General features: G+C 43.5%; 1 protein-coding gene across 1 annotated transcript in view; it reads left to right on the forward strand.

Moving 5' to 3' along the window:
• The first annotated feature begins 14125 nt into the window (after positions 1-14125).
• Positions 14126-25536, forward strand: part of AFF1 (AF4/FMR2 family member 1) — a 217855-nt gene continuing 206444 nt past the window's right edge. Inside the window, exon 1 of the transcript XR_005988428.1 lies at positions 14126-14369. The gene's annotated coding sequence lies outside the window, so the exon portion shown is untranslated. The remainder of the gene's footprint in view (positions 14370-25536) is intronic.

The raw sequence follows: 25536 nt of genomic DNA on the forward strand, positions 1-25536 counted from the left end.
AATAAAATGAAATTTATTTATGGGAGACATACCTCTAAAAGTAATAATAAACTGTATGTTAATTAATTGAATTTAAATAAAATAAAACTTTTATAAAAACAAAAAGGGGCAAGAATATCAGACCTAAGATGCTTCAAGAGTGAAGATTTAGGTCATTCCACTAAGAAACTGACCAATTGAGCTTCTAGCTGAGAGCAAATGAAAAACAGAATAAGTAGTGGAGGGATACCTGGGTGGCTAAGCAGTTGAGTGTCTGCCTTTGGCTCAGGGTGTGATCCCGCAGATCTGGGATTGAGTCCCACATCCAGGACTGCCTGCTTCTCCCTCTGCCTATGTCTCTGCCTCTCTCTCTGTGTCTTTCATGAATAAATAAAATCTTAAAAAAAAACACAAAATAAGTAGTGGAAAAAAGGGATCATAAATATTAACTATGGCCCTGTGAACAGTTACAAAAACAAGGATTGCAGTAGTTTCGCATATTTTCTCATTTGTTGTATATATGCATTTATTTGTAAATATTAACTATTTTTTCCTTTCATTATTATTTAAGCTTTTGGAGGTTCACTTTACAATTTAGTTTTTAGGTAATAGAGTATCTAGTAAAATTGTGACTGAATTTGAGAAACAATATAGTAATATAGCCTGTGTTAAAGTATAATTTTTAAGTATAATTTTTTTAAAAGATTTTATTGATTTATTCACGAGAAAGAGAGAGGCAGAGACACAGGCAGAGGGAGAAGCAGGCTCCATGCAGGGAGCCTGATGTGGGACTGGATCCTGGGTCTCCAGGATCAGGCCCTGGACTGAAGGCGGCGCTAAACCACCAAGCCACCCGGGCTGCCCTTAAGTATAATTTTTTAAAGATGTTTTATTTTTGGGATCCCTGGGTGGCGCAGCGGTTTGGCGCCTGCCTTTGGCCCAGGGCGCGATCCTGGAGACCCGGGATGGAATCCCACGTCGGGCTCCCGGTGCATGGAGCCTGCTTCTCCCTCTGCCTATGTCTCTGCCTCTCTGCCTCTCTCTCTCTCTCTCTGTGACTATCATAAAAAAAATAAATAAATAAAAAATAAAGATGTTTTATTTTTAAGTAATCTCTACACCCAATACAGGGCTAAAACTTGTAACCTCAAGATCGAGTCACATGCTCCATCAACTGAGCCAGCTAGGGGCCCCTAAAGTATAACTTTTAATTATTATTGTTTAATCTGTGATAAAATATGCATAACAAAGTTTATCATTTTAATTATTTTTAACTGTACAGTCCAGTGGTATTTTTTTTTATTTTTATTTTTTTTTAATTTTTATTTATTTATGATAGTCACAGAGAGAGAGAGAGAGGCAGAGGCATAGGCAGAGGGAGAAGCAGGCTCCATGCACCGGGAGCCCGACGTGGGATTCGATCCCGGGTCTCCAGGATCGCGCCCCGGGCCAAAGACAAGCGCCAAACCGCTGCGCCACCCAGGGATCCCCAGTCCAGTGGTATTAACTACATATATATTGTTGTGCAACCATCATGATCATCTTTCTCCAGAACTTTTTCATCTTTTCAAACTGACACTCTGTACCCATTAAATAATAACTCCCCATGTTCTCCCACCAGGCCTTGGCAAGCAGGATTCTATTTTGTATTTCTATGAATTTGGCTACTCTAGGACTGGCTTATTCAAGATACAAGTTTTTTGAAAGCTAAAATCATAAATCTCATGCAAATATAAAATGAATATGTCAGAGGTTTAATTTATTTCATTAATTAGTGAGGAAACTAGTAAGATGTTACAACTAGATCAAAGGAGAATTCAAACAGCAGGCACACGTATATAGGATGTAAGAAATGCTAGAATGAATTTACAAAAATTTGCAACTGATGATTTCACTAACACAATTAATTTCCATTTCTCTGGGCTAAGTCTGCATTATTACTAGTTTTCTACCAGTCATAAAATAGTAAAATATCCCTCCCCAAAAATGAAAAAAAAAAGCAATTTGGTAGTGTGCTCAAGGCAGTATATTCAAGAACTATAAACAAGGAACATGGATGAATAAGGCCAAAATAACACTCAGTAGGACAAAAAAAAAAAAAAAAGTGGGGGAGAGAACTATTATCAGTTTATTATTTGTCAGCTCCAAAGCCAGATAGAGCTGGACTCTGTGAACCAATTCTCATTTGCCAGCTGGTACAAAGTTGGGCCTTACAGCAGAGGGCACTGGAGGGACACTGCAAGACAGAGCAGAGAGGTGGCTTCCCTTCCTATATCTTCCAGTTTCTGTGATGTCTCCTGTGAAGACCCAGTGGTAGATATCACCACCACCCTAAATGGATGGCTTCCAGTTGACCATCCCTGGCCCGCAGGCTGTGCCCCAGCTCTGGGCTGCTGTGGGCTGCTGTGGGCCTCCACTGAACTTGTCTGTCATGGAGAAGGCTACAGACTTATTCTCTCCAAGGAGGTCTGGACTCAACTTCACCTTGGGGGTAGGGTCTGTTCCAAGTGGGTGGGTGAATATTCTCCCTCAAGCTTAGAGGTAGTACTGTTGCTTATGTTGGTTATTCTGTAGAGTTATCTTTTACCTCTACCTTTAACCACCTTTTATTAGTTCTTAACTGTTACATTAAATATTCCCTGCTAAATTATGGGTGTGGTTTCTGTCTCCAGACTGATACAAACATGACTTTATTTTCCTCCAATTCATTTCTTAAACTTGTCATGTCTGTATTATTATCTTAATGATTATATATTAGCACATTCTCCTGGCCCTTTTTATATTCTCCCAAAGCATCCATCATATTAATAACAACTGGGATTTTAGTTCTGTATTGTAATGGATATATTTTTTCTTTCTCTTTTCTTTGGTTCTACTTGCTTCTTTTTTAAGCCTACAGCAAACTACCTAAATATATGATACAATTACTTCTGATATCTCTTAAAACACATCAGGATTTCTAATTTTTCTTCTCATTTTTGTACTTCCCCAAAAATGTTTTCAATGTGAGTCTTTCTGTGGCAAATTTTCTGAGAACTTGTATACTTGAGGCTGAATATCACTTTTCTTATGCCTTTATATTTGAAAGACAATTTGGTTGAATACAAGATTCTAGGCTCGGGCAGCCCCGGTGGCTCAGTGGTTTAGCACCGCCTTCAGCCCAGGGCGTGATCCTGGAGGCCTGGGATCTAGTCCCAAATCCCACGTCAGGCTCCCTGCGTGGAGCCTGATTCTCCCTCTGCCTGTGTCTCTGCCTCTCTCTCTCTCTCTGTGTCTCTCATGAATAAATAAATAAAATAAAAAGAAAAAAAGATTCTAGGCTCAATTTTTTTTTCATTATAACTACTCCTTTATCTTCCTATAGCCAGTAGGCTGTTGAAAAGTCTAACATCAATATGATTCCTATTCCTTTGTAGATTGTATGTTCTGTCTTTCTAGAAAGTTTCAGACCTTCTCTTTATCTCTAGTATTCTTTCACTATAACTTGTCTGGGTCTGATTTTTTCTAATGTCTTCTCTTGGATACTTTATGACCTGAAATCATTCATTTTTCATTAGTTATGAGGAATTTATTATTTCTTCAAATATATCCTCCTCTTCTTTATTCTTTTATATTTTGTCTTTTGAAACTCCTCTTTTTTTTTTTTTAAAGATTTTATTTATTTATTCATGAGAGACACAGAGAGAGAGAGAGAGAGAGAGGCAGGCAGAGACACAGGGAGAAGCAGGCTCCATACGGGGGGGGCCTGACGTGGGACTTGATCCCCGGTCTCCAGGATTACGCCCTGGGCTGTAGGCAGGCGCTCAACCACTGAGCCATCCAGGGATCCCCTGAAACTCCTCTTACAAAGATGCTGACACTATTACTTCTATTCTCCATTTTTCTTTGCTATGTTTTATTCATTATCATTTCCTGCTACCTTTTCCATTTGTTTGATGTGAGTTTCTAGAAGAAAGATCAGCAAACCATAGTCTATGGGCTAAATCCGGCCTTGTCATCTGTTTTTGTAAATAAAGTTTTATTGGAATAGTTACACTCATTCATTTATGTATGATTTATGGCTGCTCTTGTGCTATAGTGGAAGATTTGAGTAGTTGCTATAGAGACCATGCGACCCACAAAGTTTAAATATTTAAAATATTTGCCATCTGGCCCTTTACTGAAAAAGTTTGCCAATCCCTACTCTCTAGGATAGGAACAATTTTCTTCTTTCTATTCTGAGGGCCTAAAATGTATCTTGCCCAGATTTATTGACTGAATGAATAAATAAGCTTTGAAGGACAAATATCAATAGGTAGAACTGAGAGAGCTATTATCTCAAAAGATGAAAAGAGGGATGCCTGGGTGGCTCAGCAGTTGAGCATCTGCCTTTGGCCTAGGGCGTGATCCCAGGGTCCTGGGACGGAGTCCCGCATCGGGCTCCCCATGGGGAGCTTGCTTCTCCCTCTGCCTATGTCTCTGCCTCTCTCTGTGTCTCTCATGAATGAATAAATAAAATCTAAACAAAACAAAACAAAAGATGAAAAGAGAGCATTCTAGCTAAAGGGAACAGAGACAGTATAGGCAAAGAAGTGCTTGGGTGGCTTAGCTTGTTAAACAACCAACTCTTGATTTCAGCTCAGGTCCTGATCTCAGGGTTATGAGTTCAAGTCTCACACTGGGCTCTATTGCTGGGCATAGAGCCTTCTTAAAAGAATAAGTAAATTTGTTAAAAGAAAAGAAGAGAAACAGTATAAGCAAAGATATAAAAGCGAAAATTAAGGGTAGATTTCCAGGAGAGCGAAATATTTAACAAAGTGAAGCTGGAAAGACTAAGAACTCTTTAGGGAAGTCTGGGGTATAGAATGGGGAGTCAGTGCTTCATTCTCTTTGCAATTGCCAGATATGTCACATGACCAGAGATACACTTTAGGAGGACCCATCTGGCAGCATTGTGAAGAACACACTAAAGAGAGAAGACAGAGGAGGGATGGAGAACAGTTCAGAGGCTACTGGAACAGTGAAATACAAAGGAGTTAACTCAGTGTGGGGATGGAAGCTCAGAGAGACAATGCAGCTTGACAGTCACTGTACTTGGTCTACATCCCAGCTCCACAGTATCCTAACTGTGGGATCCTAAGCAAGTTGTTCAGTCTCTCTGAATTTCAGTCTCTTTGTCTGTAAAACATGATGATTCAGTGAGGATCCAATTAGGAAAATAACACTCATGCCGGGTAATTCAATAGAATTTAATAAGGGAAGACAGTCTTACAGACGAAAGAGCTGAAAGACCAGACAGGGGAATAAGCAACTGCAGAAAGCAATGGACTCTTCCAAGCCTGGAACTAAGTGAAGATAGTGTTACCAGAGCCCAGGAGACAGAGCTGTCAATCAGGACCTGTGGGAGCTAGAGGTAGGGAGGAGGTGCAGCCACTGGGTCAGAGCCATGCCCAAAGCAGAGAGAGAAGAGAAACATTCTGGAGTCTCCTCTCTCTCTTCCTTTCCTCCAGTCTCCTCCCAGTAACATCCATTGGCCAAACCTAGACAGAAGTCAGATTCCCAGCAAAGAAACCTGGGAAGGTGATTTGCAAGAATCAACCCCTTGTGATTCACTACTGAATAGAGGAAGAGCAGGGACTGAATTTGAGGCAAACAAGCAACTGAGCAGCACACATGGATATATAATGGGGGGTTACTGTGAATAGCTCAGTTGAGACTACACACTGGGCCACCACAATCAGTGCCTGGTCAGGGGCTATGTTGGCTTTCTTTCTTTCTTTCTTTCTTTCTTTCTTTCTTTCTTTCTTTCTTTCTTTCTGATTTTATATATTTATTCATGAGAGACACACAAAGAGAGGCACAGTACACAGGCAGAGGGAGAAGCAGGCTCCCTGTGGGGATCCTGATATGGGACTCTATCCTAGGCCAAAGGCAGATGCTCAGCCCCTGAGCCACTGATGCGCCCCTTTCTTACCCTTTCTTACATCTCTGTCCTCATCTTTTCTAATTTCCTCCTAATTTTGGACATATTGAAGTATTTCTAGCTTTTAAACTTCACTGTGAACTCTTGTCACTTCGGGACTTGTTGCATATTTAGCTCCCTTTGCCCACACAGCATTGTGCCCTTTCCCAATGACTCACATTTCTCCAAATCCCTCTTTCTCTTTGTTATTATCCTAGGTTCTGCCTCTGGCTGGATGTCTTCCCTGAGTCCCTCAATGTTTGTTAGATGCCCCTATCTATGCTCTGATAGCATTCTATGCATATCTCCCTCATAGCACCGGGCAGATGTCTGACAATGATTTTATCTCTTTTAGTTTTCTACTGCTGCATAGCAAATTACCACAAACGTAGCAGTAAAAAACAACACACATTGGGGGCACCTGGGTGGCTGAGCATCTGCCTTTGGCTCAGATCATGATCCCGGGGTCCTGGGATCTAGTGTTGCATCAGCTCCCTGCAGGGAGCCTGATTCTCCCTCTGCCTGTGTCTCTGCCTCTCTCTGTGTGTCTCTCATAAATGAATAAAATCTTAAGAAAAAAAAAAAACCCACAACACACATTTATTACTTTATAGTTTCTGTAACTAAGAGGGCAACATGCCTTCTGCACAGGATCTTACCAGGCTGGATTCAAGATGTTGGCCAGCTGTATCCTTGTCTACAGGCTTGATCAAGGAAAGTTCCATTTTCAAGTTTCCTTGGCAGAATTCATTTACTGCAGCTGTATGACTAAGGTTCCTATTTTATTGTCAGCTCGTGGCCAAAGACCACTCGCAGTTCCCCAAAGATCCTTTCAGGTCCTTGTTGTATGGCCTGCTCTCCAACATGGAGAGCTTCTGCTCTAGCTTCAAATATCTTTGTCTTCCATCTCCTCAGGCCCCTAGATCCCCTTTTAAAAAAGAGCTCACCTGATTAGGTTGGACTCACCTGCATTCAAGGAGAGAAAAATTAAATAGCAAATACACACCAAGACTGGTAATCTTTGAGGCCGTTTAGATTTCTGCCTTCCGTACTCTCCTGCTAGATGTGAACTGGTCAAAGACAAGGCTAGTCTCTTATTTGTCATTATATCCCAGAATTGAACAGAATTAGTACCTGACATCTAGTAGCTATTCAGTGAAAGAATGAATACAACAAGAAAAGGAAGGGAACTCGTAGCAGAGGGGGATATTTATTTATTTTTTTAAAAAGATTTTATTTATTTATTCATGATAAACACAGAGAGAGAGAGAAAGACAGGCGGAGGGAGAAGCAGGCTCCATGCAGGAAGCCCAATGTGGGACTCGATCCCGATCCCGAGACTCCAGGATCACGTCCTGGGCCAAAGGGAGGCGCTAAATCGCTGAGCCACCCAGGGATCTCAGAGGGGGATATTTAAATGCAAAGTTAAATATGACTTGGTAGGTAATGAACATTCAAACCGGAATCCTGGGTCTATCATAATATCATTTTTAAAAAGTTGAAAATCAAATAGGAAGAATTGGGGGTTCCCAGGGTGGCTCAGCAGTTTAGCGCCTGCCTTTGGCCCAGGGCGTGATCCTGGAGTCCCGGGATCGAGTCCCACATTGGGCTCCCTGCATGGAGCCTGCTTCTCCCTCTGCCTGTGTCTCTGCCTCTCTCTCAATCTCTGTGTCTATCATGAATAAATAAATAAATAAATCTTTTAAAAAATAGGGAGAATTGGATTGCCTGGGTTGTGGAAGAATGGGTGGATAGAATGAAATAGTATGTATTTCATACTTCCTATACTGAGTTTGTTTTGCCTATGGTACAACCATATGGAAATTTCCTGTGAACAAATGAGGGTGAAAATCTGGAACTTAGGAGAGAGATATGAATTGAGGTGAATCCTAGTATTGAGTATTGAATTCTCGAAGTTGTGTCATAGTTTGCAGGGTACTCTTATCACTAATCCTTTTCCCATGGGGGCACCATAATTTGGCTCTTGTATTCTGGCTCTGACTCTTATATCTTTCCCTTTTTCACTGCCCAACTATTTGATTTTCCCATAATTACTCAGATTTTTCTTATCCTCTTTCTATTTAACCTTTCAGATGTAACTGCCAGAATAAAAACCCATTGCCAACTCACTTTGTCCCGCTGATATGGATTTGACTATGATAGACATTAGTTGAGATGTTTACACTAATCTAATTCTGTGTATAGTGGTGAGAACATGATCTTGAGCCACAGAAGAGCTAGGTTCAAGTACTGCCTCTGTTTTTTGCTGTATAATCATGATCAAGATGAATGATCCCTCTGAGCTTATTCCTTTTTTTTTTTTTTAAGATTTTATTTATTTGGGGATCCCTGGGTGGCACAGCGGTTTAGCACCTGCCTTTGGCCCAGGGTGTGATCCTGGAGACCCGGGATTGAATCCCACATCGGGCTCCCGGTGCATGAAGCCTGCTTCTCCCTCTGCCTGTGTCTCTGCCTCTCTCTCTCTGTGACTATCATAAATTAAAAAAAAAAAAAAGATTTTATTTATTTATTCATGAGAGACACACAGATAGAGGCAGAGACACAGGCAAAGCGAGAAGCAGGCTCCATGCAGGGAACCCCACGTGAGACTCGATCCAAGGTCTACAGGATCATGCCCTGAGCTGAAGGTGGCGCTAAACTGCTGAGCCCACCTGGGCTGCCCTTATTCCTTCTTTATACATTGGCTAGATAAATCCACATGTTTTCAAGAGAATTAAAGTTTTGTGTGTGAAATGTCTGATAAATTGTAGAAATCCAGTTAAATCCCTGCATTTTTTTAGAAAAAAATCTGGATATTGTGCTCACATTCTTTTGCTCCAGATTCATTGGGATTTTTCAAATTACTATTATAAATATGAAATCCGTTTAACAGTATTACTACGTGACTAAAAAACATTCATAATCCCCACTGGGATTGGGAAGTAGTATGTAGTAGCAATGAGTAAAAACTCACACACAATATGAAACTCAGGTTGTACTTGTGAAAAAACGTAATATCAGGTTACTTGGGACCTAAATATTTCATGATATTTTGCTAAATATTCATGATAAGATAAAGATAGTTATTTTAATTATTTTAATATTGCACCTAGTTCTTTTTAGAGCAAAAGACTGCAGGTTTATATTTGCATATCTGCCTCCCAGGTTGAGAGGTAAAGCTCAGAATTTCTGTGTCTGCCTACAATCTCTGCTGAGCTCGAAGCACACTTTCTTACGTGGCCCCGGGGACTATGACTGCAGCCTTACGGTCTCCTATTCATTTTCATAAGACAGCCACAGTAGTCTGTCTAAAATGCAGCTTGATTAAATATCCTACCCACTGCACTTAGGATGAAAGGAAAACTCTAGTTGCTGTGTAGGTCACTTTACCAACAGTTTCCTATTGACTTTTCCTGTCTTATATCTTATCACTGTCCCTCATGATCTTTGCCCCAAGGTCCTACTATACCCCTCTTTGTGTTCTTTTTGGGAACTGGCTCTTCTGCCACTTTTCTTTACCTGGTTAATGCTAAATCTTCCACCTCCCTCCTCACCATCACCTTCTCATCTACACACCTCCCAACTCCAGGTTGCTTGTTTTCTTTTACAAGTGTATACTCAGCTTTCAGTCTGGTTGAGATTTATTTACACTTTAAAGAAATTATCCCTTTGAAATATACATGCAGTAATTTTGGAGTAGTATAATTTAAACTGCTGGTCTTGCTGACTGGCAGAGTTTAGAAATATTTCAGGCTGGCCAAGCAAACAGCCGTCTGTGTTGTGATACAGGCACATTTCCCACCAGTCCCCACCTTAACATTATGTTCCTGCTCCTTTGTACCATGCAGGTGTTCTGAGAATACAGCCTATGAATTTCTGTGAATCCCAGGTGGTTCACCTGTTTGTCTTTAAATTTTAAGTAAAATCATGGCTGAAAATTGTCAGGTAGCATCCCAGGAGTCCTTCCATGAAGAGGCTGTTTTAAAAATACCCTTTAAAAAAGGAAAAGGAAAAAAAAATAAAAAAGGAAAAGGGCGAGGGGGGGGGGATCCCTGGGTGGCTCAGCGGTTTAGTGGTGCCTTTGGTCCAGGGCATGATCCTAGAATCCCAGGATCAAGTCCTGCAACAGGCTCCCTGCATAGAGCCTGCTTCTCCCTCTACCTGTGTCTCTGCTTCTCCCTCTTTCTGTATCTCTCATGAATAAATAAATAAAATCTTTAAAAAAAAATAAAAAAGGAAAAGGTTTTTTTTTTCTTTTCTTTCTGGTTCTGTTGGAAAAAAAAAAAAAGACTGATGTCAGAGACATGCTTTACCTTAGTAGAAACAATTGGAAATATATGTGACTAGGCTGTCAAGATTAAGAAAGTGCTAGAATTTCATTGAGTGAACTAAAAATGTAACTTAAAAACTATAACGAAGAAGCTAGGGCAGCCCAGGTGGCTCAGTGGTTTGGTGCCGCCTTCAGTTCAGGGTGTGATTCTGGAGACCTGGGATGGAGTCCCACGTTGGGCTCCCTGCATGGAGCCTGCTTCTTCTCCCTCTGCCTGTGTCTCTGCCTCTCTTTATCTCTGTGTCTCTCATGAATAAATAAAATCTAAAAAAAAAAAAAAAAGGAGCTAGAAGAAGGTGTAGCTAATAAGTCTAAATATCTGCATCTCTATTACTTTTCTTTTGTTTATGTAATAATTCTTTTCTTTTTTAAGATTTTATTTATTTATTCATGAGAGACACACACAGAGAGAGGCAGAAACACAAGCAGAGAGAGAAGCAGGCTCCATGCAGGGAGCCTGATGCAGGACCTGATCCCAGGTCCCCAGGATCACACCCTGGGCTGAAAGCGGCGCTAAATCACTCAGCCATCTGGCCTGCCCTGTTTATGTCATAATTCTTAAAAATTTAGATATGGTATAATACTATTTTTTTTTTAAAGCCTGCTTAGGGGCACGTGAGTGGCTCAGTTGGTTAAGTATCTGACTCTTGATTTTGGCTCAGGTCATGATCTCAAGGTTGTGAGATCCCGCCCTGTGTCAGGTTCTGTGCTGGGGGTGGAGCCTGCCTCAGATTCTCTCTCTCTCAGGGTGCCTGGGTGGCTCAGCAGTTGAGTGTCTGTCTGCTTTTGGCTCAGGGAATGCCTTTGGCTCTCATGAATAAATTAAAAAAAAAATTCTGTCTCTCTCTCTCTCTCCCCCTCCCTCATCCTCCCTGTAGTAATCTCTACACCAATACAGGGCTTGAACTCAGGACCTCAAGAGAAAAGAGTCACATGCTTTTCTGACCGAGCCAGTCAGGTGCCTCAGAAAGGCAACTTTTTTTTTTTTTTTAAAGATTTTATTTACTTATTCATGAGAGAGAGAGAGAGAGAGAGAGAGAGAGAGAGAGAGGCAGAGACACAGGCAGAGGGAGATGCAGGCTCCACGCAGGGAGCTGGATGTGGGACTCGATGCCGTGCCTCCAGGAACAGGCCCTGGGCCGAAGGCGGCGCTAAACCGCTGAGCCACCCAGGCTGCCCGAGATAAGTGTTTTTAAATAGCCTACCATCTTTCCAGAAATTAATAGAAGTATGCATTGGAATTGGTTATTTACTTGTTTGTTTCTGCTAGGCACTGGAACCTTTGTTATTGATGTGACCTATCACCTAGGACATTGCCTTAGGAATATACTCATAAATGGAAGGGACTACTCTCTGAAGCAAAATTACATTATCTTTTACAAAAAATTCTTTGCAAAATTACATCTTTCAGCTCCAAAAGCAGAAAAATAAAATTATCAAACTTTCACTGTCAACCTTATTTACTAAGCTAACCACAGTTTGAAGGTATTAGGAAGTAGTATTGGGTGATAAAAAGGAACATGATAAAGGAAAAAGTTTTAGATAGAGTGGTAAAGACCTTTAGATTATAACATATTGTTATGCGCAATATATTACAATAAAATGTAAGTTCCATAACAAAAAGGTTAAAATATTTGTTATGATTAGAGTAGATACCAATGCCTATTAGAAACTTTTAAGAACTACACAAACAACACCCGCCTGTCAGAGGTGATTCCTGCTCAGAGATGACCTCCAAAGCTTTCATCTAGAGGCATACCAAATTTCATCAGGGACACTTCATCATTTTAGCTGTTAAGGTAAACCACATCGATATCATCACGGGCGCCCAGGGAGTAGAAAGAAGAGTTAGATTCTGGAAAACAATCCCTGGGAAATTAAGTAACCAAAGGTTTAATTTGGAAATGCAAATATCTATTGATTAGGTTTTCAGTCAACACCTTCATGTACACAATGAAGGAGTAATGAGGGACAAAGCAATAGCAACAAGGAGGAGGAGGAGGGGGAGGAAGAGAAATACAGAGGGCACTGAGGGGGTTCTTTTCATACATTATATTAATTCACACTTACTTTATATTACATTTGAAAGGCAATCTTCTTCACCCAAATACTTTAACCTACTTTAAACCATTACCATACCACAGACCCGCTGAGCCACTCAGTGTAATCTTTCGGCATCTGTTTCAGTGAGGAAGGTGAGAAGGCCCAATGACGACTTTTGATGCTTTCCTTGTTATGTTCATAGATGGAGTCGGGTAGCGTCTTAACTAGACCTTAGCTGGGAGGCCTGGGTGGCTCAGTGGTTTGGTGCCTGCCTTTGGCCCAGGGCATGATCCTGGGGTCCTAGGATCAAGTCCCACATCAGGCTCCTGCAGGGAGCCTGCTTCTCCTCTGCTTATGTCTCTCTCTCTCTCTCTCTCTCTCTCTCCCTGTCTCTCATGAATAAATAAATAAAACCTTTTTTTTTTTTAAAAAAAGGTACCTTATGTAAAAAAAAAAAAACAAAAAACAAAACAAAACAAAAAACTAGACCTTAGCTTTCACTTCTCCTTTAGTTCTGCTCGCCAGCGCCCCTAGCCCCACGAGGACTTTCTGGCGTTGAGCTGGTGCAATGCAAAGAACCCAGAGGCTGGATTCAGGAGATGTTTCCCGTGCCACTTTGTCGCTTGCGACCCTGCGCACAACACTTAATTTTTGGCTCGTCGGTTTCATTATTTGGGGAACAGCAATGATGATGTATCTGTTTTATAAGGTTGTGAAGAGTCGGACCTGTGAGTGAAAAGCCCTTTAAAAACTGGAAAACACTCTCCAGATGTGAGTCGTTATCTCCTTTGAAGGACACAATCTGTTTCAATTGTATAGGAAATTGCAGAAAGAAGGCTCCTTGACACTTAGAACTTGACCCTGAGCTGAATCTCTGTAAAACGGAAGGGTGCTTGCGCCCCACATCAGCCGGGGGCAGGGTCACCCACGCTGCCGGGGCGGTCGCTGCAGTATCCGTCCGCGGCGGCCGCTCCCCCTCGATCCTCCCACAGGTTTCCCGAGGAGGGCGGCGAGGTTCCTAGCTGTTTGGGTGGTGCCAGCCAGAGGGCGTGGGCTGGGCGGATCCGCGTGGGAGGCAGGGCTGCAGGGCTGCAGGGCGGGGCTGCGGGGCGGGGCTGCGGGGCGGGGCGGGGCTGCGGGGCTGCGGGGCGGGGCTGCGGGGCTGCGGGGCGGGGCTGCGGGGCTGCGGGGCGGGGCTGCGGGGCGGGGCGGGGCTGCGGGGCGGGGCGGGGCTGCGGGGCTGCGGGGCGGGGCGGGGCTGCGGGGCTGCGGGGCGGGGCTGCGGGGCTGCGGGGCGGGGCTGCGGGGCTGCGGGGCGGGGCGAGGCTGCGGGGCGGGGCTGCGGGGCGGGCGGGGCGGGGCTGCGGAGCTGCGGGGCGGGGCTGCGGAGCTGCGGGGCGGGGCTGCGGGGAGGCGGGCTGCAGGGCGGGGCGAGGATGCGGGGCGGGGCTGCGGGGCTGCGGGGCGGGGCTGCGGGGCGGGGCTGCGGGCTGCAGGGCGGGGCGAGGATGCGGGGCGGGGCTGCGGGGCGGGGCTGCAGGGCGGGGCTGCGGAGCTGCGGGGCGGGGCTGCAGGGCGGGGCTGCGGGGCTGCGGGGCGGGGCTGCAGGGCGGGGCGGGGCTGCGGGGCGAGGCTGCAGGGCGGGGTGGTGAGGCGGCGGGGCGGGGCTGCAGGGCGGGGCTGCGGGGCTGCGGGGCGGGGCTGCGGGGCTGCAGGGCGGGGCTGCAGGGCGGGGCGGGGCTGCGGGGCTGCAGGGCGGGGCGGGCTCTCCAGAGGAGGGCGTGGCCTCGCCTCCCGGGCGTCCCGGCGCAACCCGCGCGCGGAGCTTGCGAGCCAGCGAGCGGTCTGGCGCGCGTCCCCTGCGCACTCGGCCGCTGCCTGCGCGCGTTGCGGGCGCAGCTGCGTTTTGGCCCCCGCGGGCGGCGAGCCCAGGCCGGTGCGAGCCGCCTCGGGATCCTGGGAGCACGCGTTCGCCTGCGCTCTCGGCGCCCGCGCCCCTTCCCCACCGCAACAGGTCCGGGGAAGGCGGAGGCGGCGAGGCGCACGACTCGAGACTGGAGGAGCAGGGGCGGGAAGGTGAGCGGAGCCCCGTGCGCCCCGTGCGCCCCGGGCGGGGGTCAGCCTCGCCGGGATCGCCGCAGCCGCGACTTCTGGGACGCGCAGCTCTCCGCCGTGCTGCCCGCTTCCCAGCACCGCTGACTCAAGCAGCTGGCGCTCCCACTTTTCCGGTGGGAACCTTCGGGGGGGACGGGAAAGACGCGGAGCTCGCATCGCCCTTATTTGCAGATCCCCGGCAGATAGAGCCTAGAAAAACTCGGGGAGGAGCGGTGGGAACCACAGGAAGAGGCCAGACCCGTTTTCTTTCCCCACTGCCCCAAATCAGACATCTGCTGGTGCGCCCCGCGTTTTGCGGAAGGATGTTGGGTTTTGGAACCTGGTGTCGGGATTGCGTAATACAAGTGTCCCAGAAGTTTCTCGGGGAGTAAACCAGGGGCTTTTCTCCCTTCCCTCCCGCGTCCTCCAGTCCTCGTCATTGTCACCCCTCCCCCTTGCGTCTAGCTGAGCTAATTTGGTGGTTCCAGCCCAGTCTAATTGCGATTGAGAGGGAGGCTCGCGGCGGTGGTCGCAGCCTCGAGGGAGGGAGGGGAGAGTTGGAGGCACCTCCTGAGACTTGCCCCTGGGGCGCCCGGGGACGGCCTCTGCAGAACGTGGAACTGGTGAATTTCTCGTGCTAGTTTTTTACGCCGGAATCCGATCCTCCTGTGACTGCTGCTTTCGACCCCTCCGACGTTGCAAGCGCAGGGTCATCGAATTAAAAAGGAGTTGGAGAGTTGTGTGAGTCGTAGCTGCCTCAACGTAATGGTAGTTATATTAATGAATCTGCAAGGGACCTTCGAGCGTCTTGATAGTTGCTCACTAGGTTGGTCTTCCAGGAGTTTCTACGCTCACTCGCTCCCCATTATTGTCATGCAAATTGTCCCTGGAAGACCTTTGGCTTTGGAGGTGGAGAGGTGTCCGCATCTTCCGGGAGCTAGTCTGTTGCGGGGGGGGGGGGGGGGTGCGGGGGGGTGCGAGAGGCGCTTGCACAGCATGTTTTGCTGTTTTTTCAAGTGTGGGATGGGGCAGTTTTAACCCAGTGGGTGCACGCGAGAGCTGTGAGTGGGGGGTGACATATCATCAAGGAACCCGACAGATTTAAAACCTTAAAGGCGAAAACCATAATTAAGGCGAAGACTTAGTGTGTTCCCTGGGACGGTTGCAAAGTGAAAAAAAGCTCAGAAATTAAGACACAGAAACATCAGGCGAGGGAGAGGCCTGAGCAGTGTGGGGGATTTTGCTTGTGAAAGATTATTTCAGAGCAAAGACCTGCAGAGTTCGTAGAAGGTAGGCAAAGGTGGGATATTTCTGGAGCTACGTGTGTCAGACTCCGGGTGGAGATAGAAGGCACGGAAAAGAAAAAGGCCTTTGGACTGTGAGTCTAGTTCTGCTCAGAGGCTTGAGAATACCTAGGCATGGCCCTGTTTCAGTGTTTACTTCCTCTGTCTAATGTATTTCCTTAGCTTGCCTTTCATCTTTAGTGGAAAGTATTCCTTGAGTGGATAATCTGGAAATAAATTCGCCGGAGAGTTGAAAATTCTGGATGATTCCGGTGCTTTAATTTAAAGGTGTTGTCTCTTTCTTGCCAATGTCAGAAAATACTGTTTTTGAAGATAAATATGCAGAAAAGGAATGTAGAATATTAAAGAATGACCCAAGAGAATGGAGACTAGGAGAGAAAGCAAGAGAATAACTCGTAATACTAGTTGTGTAAAACTAGAGAAACCAACTTGAGTTTAGCTAAATAAAGAGAGAGGGAACCAAGAAGGGACTCGAGATCTTTAAGACAAAGAGGTATTGAAGGGTAGGACACAAGGCTTTGAAAAAAATGAGTTTAGGTGCACTTAGTGGCTTAGTCAGTGGTGTCCAACTCTTGATGTCACTTCAGGTCTCCATCTCAGGGTTCTGAGATCAAGCCCCTCGTTGGGCTCCCTGCTGGCTCTGGAGCCTACTTAAAGAAAAGGAGTTTAAATTTTGGGGGCTCCTCCTCTTTTTCTTAAAATTTTCTAAATATAACATACAGGGATGATGAGATTGGGGGTGTAGGACTTGTTAGTGTGTACTTTATGCTTTCCACCTGCGGAAAGAAAATGAACTGTTAATTATCAGAGTTAACATGTTTTATTCATTCGTTGTAGTGGCTTTGACATTTGTGATTTGCTTAATTCTTCAACTTTGTAAAAATACAATTTTGAAGAATTACAGTGAGTTAAATTAGAATACAAAAATCATCCAGAGACTGTGAATTTATGGTCAGAAAAGCCCAGTGATTTTAAACATTGCTTTCTCTTGCAAAATGTGGAGTATGCATGCATTTTTTGCCACCAGAAGTCACTGTTTCACTGTAGGGTTATAAAACTAACTACTAGTTAAGACTACATCAAAACTGGCTGTCTCTGTCTCTCCTATTTCCTATCTGGTATGACTGAATTTTGAAGGAGTGCATTGAGCTAACAGTTACTGCTTTATTAACTAAGATTCTCAGTTGGATTTTGGATTAAATTTGGTTTTCATTTTAAAAAATTATTTATTTTTGCAAGAGGGGAGAGAGAAAGGAAGCAGATTCCCCACTGAGCAGGGAGCCCAATGCTGGGCTGGATCATAACCCGAGCAGAAGGCAGATGCCCAACCAACTGAGCCACCCAGGTACTGCTGGATTAAATTTCAAAGAGTACTCTTCAATTAAGATACATAATGAGTTGCATGTTTGAATGTCCATAATTCACTGTAGCTATGTGATTGTTCAGTTGGAGTTATAGTGCCTTGAGTTACTAGATGGGTAAAAAAATTAAGTTTAGAAAAGGCAAACTTGTTTTCAATATCGCTTTCCTTTTTTTCCAATTAAAAAAAAATATTTTAGAGAGTGTGTGTGCGCACGCACAAGCGGGGGGGGGGGGGGGGGGCGGGGCAGAGGAAGAGGGAGAGAGAATCTCTCAAGTGGATTATGTGCTCAGTCTGGAGCTGGGTGCAGTGCTTGATTCCATAACCCTGAGATCACAACCTGAGCTGAAGTTGGTCACTTAATCAACTGCATCACCCAGGCACCCCTCAATATTTTTAAGAAGCAAGTGAAAGGAGTTTCATACTCAGCTATAATTTGTGTTTTCATCAAACAAATTTCCATAATCATTTATGAAGTTAATTGGCTGTTACAAATTTTAAGATGGACTTATGCATTCACTTTTTAAAAGGTAGGGCCAATTTATGATAAATATTTCGATCGTTATAAGATGCAGGGAACAATGTACCTTGCAGGTGTCTCTGAAAGTATGAAACATAGTTGGGATGGTGTCCTTACTATTAAAGCCTTGCACTGAAAGCTGACCTTCAACTTGAATTTATTTGCCAATTTAGATATGTCTGTTGAAGCTGAAAGCTTGTGAAGTTCCCGATTTCAAGAACTTTAGATTATTAACTAATTTTTCAGGACACTGAGAAAGTATGTTGGAGAGAGTAAATTAAGGAAGTGCATTCACACAAATATACAAAGTTTTGTAAATTATATTTTCCTCATTATGAATTCTGTTCCCAAACAATACTTAATTGGCTGAAATTTTCTAGCTGTCTTTCTCTTTTTTATACACAGTAGTGGTTTATTTAATATTTGCTGATTTGAATCTCAGATTTCATTAAAAGAGACTGCATAAACCCTGTAATCCATTTATTAAAAGTCTACCACAGTGCAGAAGTAAATGTGAAATATGTAGTTCTTTGTAGGTACGCATCCTTTATTCCTGACTATTGATGTATATACAACAGATTATCGTAGACTTGAATCTCTGAGGTTCTAAGGCTATGGGGTTGCTAATAGGAGTTTCTGTCTTATGCCTTAGGATAGAACTCCTTCAGTAGTGTTCTCCAGAGGAAGAAAATCAGCTGATTTTCTTAAATTAACTGGCCCATTTTAAACATGACTAAGGATTTCTTTTTTTTTTTTTTTTGACTAAGGATTTCTTGTTAGAGTGACTTTTTCTTATTAAAAGGCTGAAATTATTGTGATAAGTGGAGCCCAGAGGAGTCAATTACATCACTGATATAATACCTCATATTCATTCCTTATACCTCATAAGTACTGGCATAAAGTAAGCCAGGCAGTACTTTAAGCTTTGCAGAGACTGTGATAACGCCATGATCAAGAAAAAGAAAGAGCTCGTGCAGGTGGACTTAATATTCATGTAGCATAAAAGCCATTTGAAAGCAACAGCTTTCAAATAATGTATCATTTAAGCCTAATTGCAGCTCTAAAGTTGGAGTTCATTTTCCATTTTAAAATCAGGAAATTGAGTTGAAGAAGTTAAGTGACTTGACTCTGTGACTCAAAGCCTGGTGCCCTTTCCACTATGGTACACTGAGTTGGCTTTGTTGATATGTGGTTTCCTGTTTTTCAAGAATTACAGCTTGACTCTAAAATATAAATAGTGTTTCTCCTTGGCTAAGTAATTCTTTCTGATCATTATGGGAATAAAAAAGCAGGTATTTTCATTTAGCATTCTGGATATATTATTTGTGACTCCAAAGGAAAATATTATGCAGACCTACAAAAAGGACATGTGTTGTTTATTTGTACCATATAAAGATCCTTACCTTCTAAAAAAAATTTATATATAAGGGCTTATGAACCATCTCCCTTAGTGTTTGAAATCTGTTCAAGTTATGAAAGGTCAGTCACATTCCTATGTGAATCAGAATATACCCGTATCATTTCCTTCAATCTTGTAGATTCAGTGAATATATGCAGTATAGCAGTGGTTTTCAAACTTATTGCCAGAATCTTATGGAAGACTTGTTAAAACACATCTACCCTGCCCACACACCCAGATTTTTGATTCAGTAGGTCTGGGGTAATGCTCAATAATTTGCAATTATAACATGTTCACAGGTGATGTTGATGGTGCTGGTTCTGGAACTACACTATGAGAACTACTGCCATTTAGCAGAGAATTTAAAAATTTTAAACTATGGTTATTGAGCCAGACAGCTTGGGCTTAAGTCTTGCATTTGTCGCCTACTAGCTATCACACCTTAGCAAATTACTTAACTTTTTGTCAAAAACTGAAGGCTCTGAGATTTACCCTACTTTCAAGCTAACAAGTTAACCTGCCACAGTTTCATGAGCTCTTGGGAATGACTTTATTACTCATAATAATAGCTATTGTCAGAGTATCAACATTTTCTTACACTGGTTCCTTAAGCCCCAGTTTCCAAAGTGAGATGTGGAGAGAGTCATGACACCTGAGAAAAAAAATGAGTTGCATTACAGGAAAGGAATCCTGGGCTTATGGAATCCTAATCTTTTATAATGGGCGGTAAGTATGCCTGCCCTTTGCTCCAGAGAGGGAGACATTATTTTGTTTATACTGCACTGTAAACATGTTGCCCTGTGCTGTAGGAGACACAATCTCTATTTTCCAAGGCTGTTCTCTATACGAACATCTTTGAAGACTGTCTAGAACAAATACAGTTGGTGCCTCTGCTTGTACAATACGCAGAAATGCCACGGACCGATGGAGAACTGGCTTCTAACACTTTTCCATTCCCTTACAACATGGGGTTAATAAGACTTATTCTTGGGCAGCCTGGGTGGCTCAGCAGTTTATCGATGCCTTCAGCCCAGGGCGACGCCTTCAGCCCAGGGCCTGATCCTGGAGACCCAGGATGGAGTCCCATGTTGGGCTCCCTGCATTGCATCGAGCCTGCTTCTCCCTCTGCCTGTGTCTCCTGTGTTTCTCCCTCTCCCTCTCTGTGTTTCTCATGAATAAATCTTTAAAAAGAAAAAAAAAGACTTACTCTTTTTTTATTTTATTCATTCATGAGAGACACACAGAGAGAGAGAGAGGCAGGATCCATACAGGGAACCTGATGTGGGACTTGATCCCAGGACTCCAGGATCACACCCTGGGCCAATGCAGGTGCTAAACTGCTGAGCCACCCACCCAGGGATCCTCATTCTTTTTTTTTTTTTTTTAAAGATTTTATTATTTATTTATTCATGAGATACAGAGAGAGAGAGAGAGAGAGAGAGGCAGAGAGAGGCAGAGACACAGGAGATACAGGCAGAGGGAGAAGCAGGCTCCATGCAGGGAGCCCGACGTGGGACTCGATCCTGGGTCTCCAGGATCACGTCCTGGGCTGAAGGTGGCGCTAAACCGCTGAGCCACCCGGCCTGCCCTGGGACCCTCCTCATTCTTTTTTTTTTTTTTTTTTTTTTTAATTTATGATAGTCACAGAGAGAGAGAGAGAGAGGCAGAGACACAGGCAGAGGGAGAAGCAGGCTCCATGCACTGGGAGCCCGATGTGGGATTCGATCCTGGGTCTCCAGGATCGCGCCCTGGGCCAAAGGCAGGCGCCAAACCGCTGCGCCACCCAGGGATCCCGACCCTCCTCATTCTTAATAAGATCTTCCTTACTGGGTAATTGAGCAGATTAAAGATACTAAAATTTGTCAGGTACTTGGAGCAGAACATAATATATGCTACATAAATAGTTCTTGTTATTTATGTGTGGAAAATACATAAGGAAAGTGTGTGTGTGTTTTAATGGTATTACCTTATAAGATGAAATAACTGCTTTATTGAGTATCCCTAACTTTGAGTTTGTTCCAAGGAACTTCTTTAATGAGTCTAAATTTTAAAATGGGATAATGCATTATTTTACCAGCCCATGGGGATTGAAACTTTTACTACCAATATTCACGTATTCTTTCATGTTTCTCTGCCTCATTATGATTACATAGAACATGTGACTAATTCTGGGGGTCCCTGGCCAGCTCAGTCCAAGGAGCACCTGACTCTTGAAGAGTATGCAACTCTTTTTTTTTTTTTAAGATTTTATTTATTCATGAGAGACACAGAAGGGGGGAGGAGGAGAGAGAAAGAGAGAGAGAGAGAGGCAGACATAGGCAGAGGGAGAAGCAGGCTCCATGCACCGGGAGCCTGATGTGGGATTCGATCCCGGGTCTCCAGGATCGCGCCCTGGGCCAAAGGCAGGCGCCAAACTGCTGCGCCACCCAGGGATCCCTGAGTATGCAACTCTTGATTTCAGGGTCATGAGTTTGTATCCCATGTTAGGTGTAGAGATTACTTAAAAAAAAAACAAACATAAATTTTTATTTTTAAAAATTTTTTAAAGATTATTTATTTATTTGAGAGAGAGGTAGCATGAAGTGGGGGGAGGAGCAGAGGGAAAAGAGAAGCAGACTCCTTGCTGAGCAGGGAGCTTGATGTGGGTCTTTTAATTTTTTCTTTTTTTTAATTTATGATAGTCACAGAGAGAGAGAGAGAGAGAGAGAGGCAGAGACACAGGCAGAGGAAGAAGCAGGCTCCATGCACCGGGAGCCCGATGTGGGATTCGATCCCGGGTCTCCAGGATCGCGCCCTGGGCCAAAGGCAGGCGCCAAACTTGATGTGGGTCTTGATCCCAGGACCTCAAGATCATGACCTGAGCCAAAGGCAGACCCTTAGCCAACCAAGCCACCCAGGAGCCCCCTTTAAACTTAAAACAACAGTAACAACAACAAAAAGTCATGTGATTAATTCTGTACAGTGGGCTCTCTGTGGGAGTAACATGCATTTCTGAGCTAAAGCATTTAAGTGGCTCTTGTGAGGCCCTCCAGCTCTCTCTTACTATGGCAGACCCTGAAGCTACGTTTTGAGATAGTGGAGATTCCAACAGTTTGGGTTTCTCAATGTGGAGAAAAGCTCGTTGCCTTCTTTCCTACCCTAACATACCAATATACAGTGGACATAAAGAGTATGAAATAAACCTTTGTTCTGACAGGACACTGAGATTTTGAGGTTAATTTGCCACTACAGAATAACCTGGACTAAACTCACTATATTCCAGTGTCTGTATATAAATATAATACCTGTGAGAAACTTGACTATTATTTTAAAATATAGGCTCTGGGTGTATATATATGTGGAGCTAGACTAGGAGCTTTCATTCTGTCAAGACAATATGAGCAGTTAAAATTTATTTATTTTACATGAAGTAATTTCAGATGGTAAGTGCTATAAAAAATAAGTTTTTCAGCACTGTTATTTTCCTACCCAATGCCCATTCCCATTTTTTTTGTTGTTGTTGTTAAAAGAGCCTTAATTGTGTGTGGAACTACATTGTACCTAGCCTTAGGTGATGGATCATGCTTGTTCTTAGCCAGTGCTAATAACTTGTATCCTAATTTACCTGCCCCCCCTACAGTAAATTTAGGAGACCATGGGACCTAGCTGTGATTTTTTTTTTTTTTTTTTTTCCTAGCTGTGATTTTTTTTTTTTTTTTTTTTTTTTTCCTAGCTGTGATTTTTGATAGACAAAGTCTTAGGGAAGGATTTTCCTTTCCTGACAAAAGGAGAAAGATGTGACTGGCATCTTTCTGCCTTAAATGTAGGTAAGATAGCTGGTAACAGCAGTAACCTTTTTGTACCACGAGATGACAGGCATAAAGACAATATGCTAAAGGAGCACCTGGGTGGCTCAGTTGGCTAACCATCTGCCAGCTCAGGTCATGATCCCGGGGTCTGGGATCGAGCCCTGTATCAGGCTATTTCTATTTTGTAGTGTAGCCAGCCTCATCAAAGCCCGGACTTACCCATTTAAATTTTGCACTGACTATATTATCTAGGTATCTGGTTGGCCTGTGGCTGCACTTCATGATAAAGTGGATTTGAACTACCTGGTGGCTCTTCATAAAATGCAGATTTTCCTCATGTACTGTGATGTCTGATGCAAAGCATCCTAGAACAAACTAGCAATTTGCTAGTGTAATGACTAAACATAGTCTGGTGTATGTGGTCTTTCTCATCTTCTAGTATCTTTCAAGATGAATCCTAAGAACTTGGACATTCACAATAAAGGAATTTTCCTTTTAAAAAAAAAAAAAAAAAAACAGTGAGGAGCCTGCTTCTCCCTCTCCCTCTCCTCCTCACTCATGTTTTCTCATATCCCTCTCTCAAATACATAAATAAAATGTTAAAAAAAAAAAAAAAAAAGATAACAAGCTGAATACAGCAGAGCAGAGCCAGAGTTCTTGATGGCCTCATTGAACAGCTTAAACTATACCATCTTCTTCTGAACTTGCTATGAAAGTATAAACTTCTATTAATTAAGCAGTTGTGGGGCCCCTGGGTGGCTCGGCCCAGGGCGTGATCCTAGAGTTCCAGGATCAAGTCCCACATTGGGCTCCCTGCATGGAGCCTGCTTCTCCCTCTGCCTGTGTCTCTTCCTCTCTCTCTCTGTGTCTCTCATGAATAAATAAATAAAATCTTAAAAAAAAAAAAAAGCAGTTATTGCAGCTAGACACATTCCTAAGCCATATAGAGTATAATGGAATTGAGAGTGCATTGGTTGGAGGATGTGGCTGAAGGCCCAGCTGTTCTACGTTAGCTACTGTAACCAGGGAAGGCCTCTTTGAGAATGATCATTGAACAGAGGTCCAAATGATGAGAGGGAGCCAACAAGATATGAAATGTATACTTGAGTTTGGGGTAGCACCAGAGCCGCCCCTTGAACAAAGATTTTGAAATGAAGAAACAGTTGGGGAAATCGTGTTCCGTTATGGATTTCTAAGCTGTGGGTACCGTATTCATTGGAGAGCTAAAGGAACTGTGAGTGATCAGATCAGTTTGGGGCCTTGGGAGATTATGATCTGCTTGGGGCAGAGTTCGGGAGAATGCCGACAAAAACAGTGTATGATCCATGACTCACCCCTGACACATTGCCTGTTACTCCTGGAGGAATGTGTGGGGAAGAGGAAGGGAAGTAAACTTGACAGGGACTACTGACCAGTCCACACACCCTTTGAATCTGGATGGAGTTTTTTTCCCTCATACTCTCTTTTGGGAACAGGGTCATGGTCATGGGACTTTGAGACCTGCTTAGCTCTGTTGTTGTTGAAAAGCAATATATGGATTCTTCCAAGCCTGTGCTTTGATTGGCAGAAAAATAACTAGAACAACAACTACTAACATTTCACTGAGTGCTTAACATGGGCCAGGCATTGTGCTAAAAATATTACAAACATTTTACTTAGCCCTGTGTCAATCCCATGAAGCCCTGTATAACTGATGATAAAGCTGAGACCTTAGGAAAGAAAAAGAGTAATTTTTTTGAGATCATATAGCTAGTAGGTTCCAGAGCAGGCCTTTTAACTAGCTTGTCATAAGGACTTCTGAGACAAGGTTCCCTAGAATGTGCTAGGTTTGGAACCCCTTAAAAAATGAAATAAAAAAAATTTTTTTAAAAGATTGTATTTATTCATTCATGATAGACACAGAGAGAGAGAGAGAGCCAGAGGCACAGGCAGAGGGAGAAGCAGGCTCCACGCAAGGAGCCCGATGTGGGACTGGATCCCAGGACTCCAGGATCAGGCCCTGGGCCAGAGGCAGGCGCTAAACCGCTGAGCCACCCAGGGATTCCCCCAGTTTTTTAAATTTGAATTGTTTTACCTGTTATTTTGGTGAGAAAAGCAATTTGATATACATGACATTTTTATTTCTGAATAAATTTGGAAGGACTATAGGAGACCTGGCGGGGTACATTCCTAAATGAAATGTATTCGTTTCACTTATATAAAATGTAACATAGGTGTTGCTGACTTAATAACGAGCTGCTATGAATTCTCCCTCACCCTCTAGCTCTGTATGAGCTGCTATGTATTAGATGCCTATGATGTGTCAGTGTGCTAGGCATTTTAGCTAGATTTAAAAATACATACATTAAGACAGCAGGAGTGGAGTGGGGCCATATGGGGCAGAGGGAGAGGGAGAAGAAGATTCCCTGCTGAGCAGGGACCCCCCCCCCCCAAGACCTGACTGGATCTCAGGACCCAGGGATCCTGACCTTAACCAAAGGGAGACCCTCAACCAACTGAGCAACCCAGGCACCCCCATTTTATCTAGATTATATAATTTGTTCTCTTCAGTAACACTGTAAAATTTGCTATTTTCCATTTTACAGATGGGAACACTGAGGTTGGTAGGATTTAATTTACCCAAAGTGATCACCTGTCTCAGTTGAATCTATTCTCTTTCTGCTATACTGCCAAGTTGGTATTTTCCTTTTTGTTTTTATTTTTTAAATTTTATTTATTTTTGTTTAATTTAGTTTTATTTTTTTAAAGATTTTACTTATTTGAGAGAGAGAGATAGCA

Source organism: Vulpes lagopus, chromosome 6, assembly GCF_018345385.1.
Source record: "Vulpes lagopus strain Blue_001 chromosome 6, ASM1834538v1, whole genome shotgun sequence".
NCBI lineage: Eukaryota > Metazoa > Chordata > Mammalia > Carnivora > Canidae > Vulpes > Vulpes lagopus.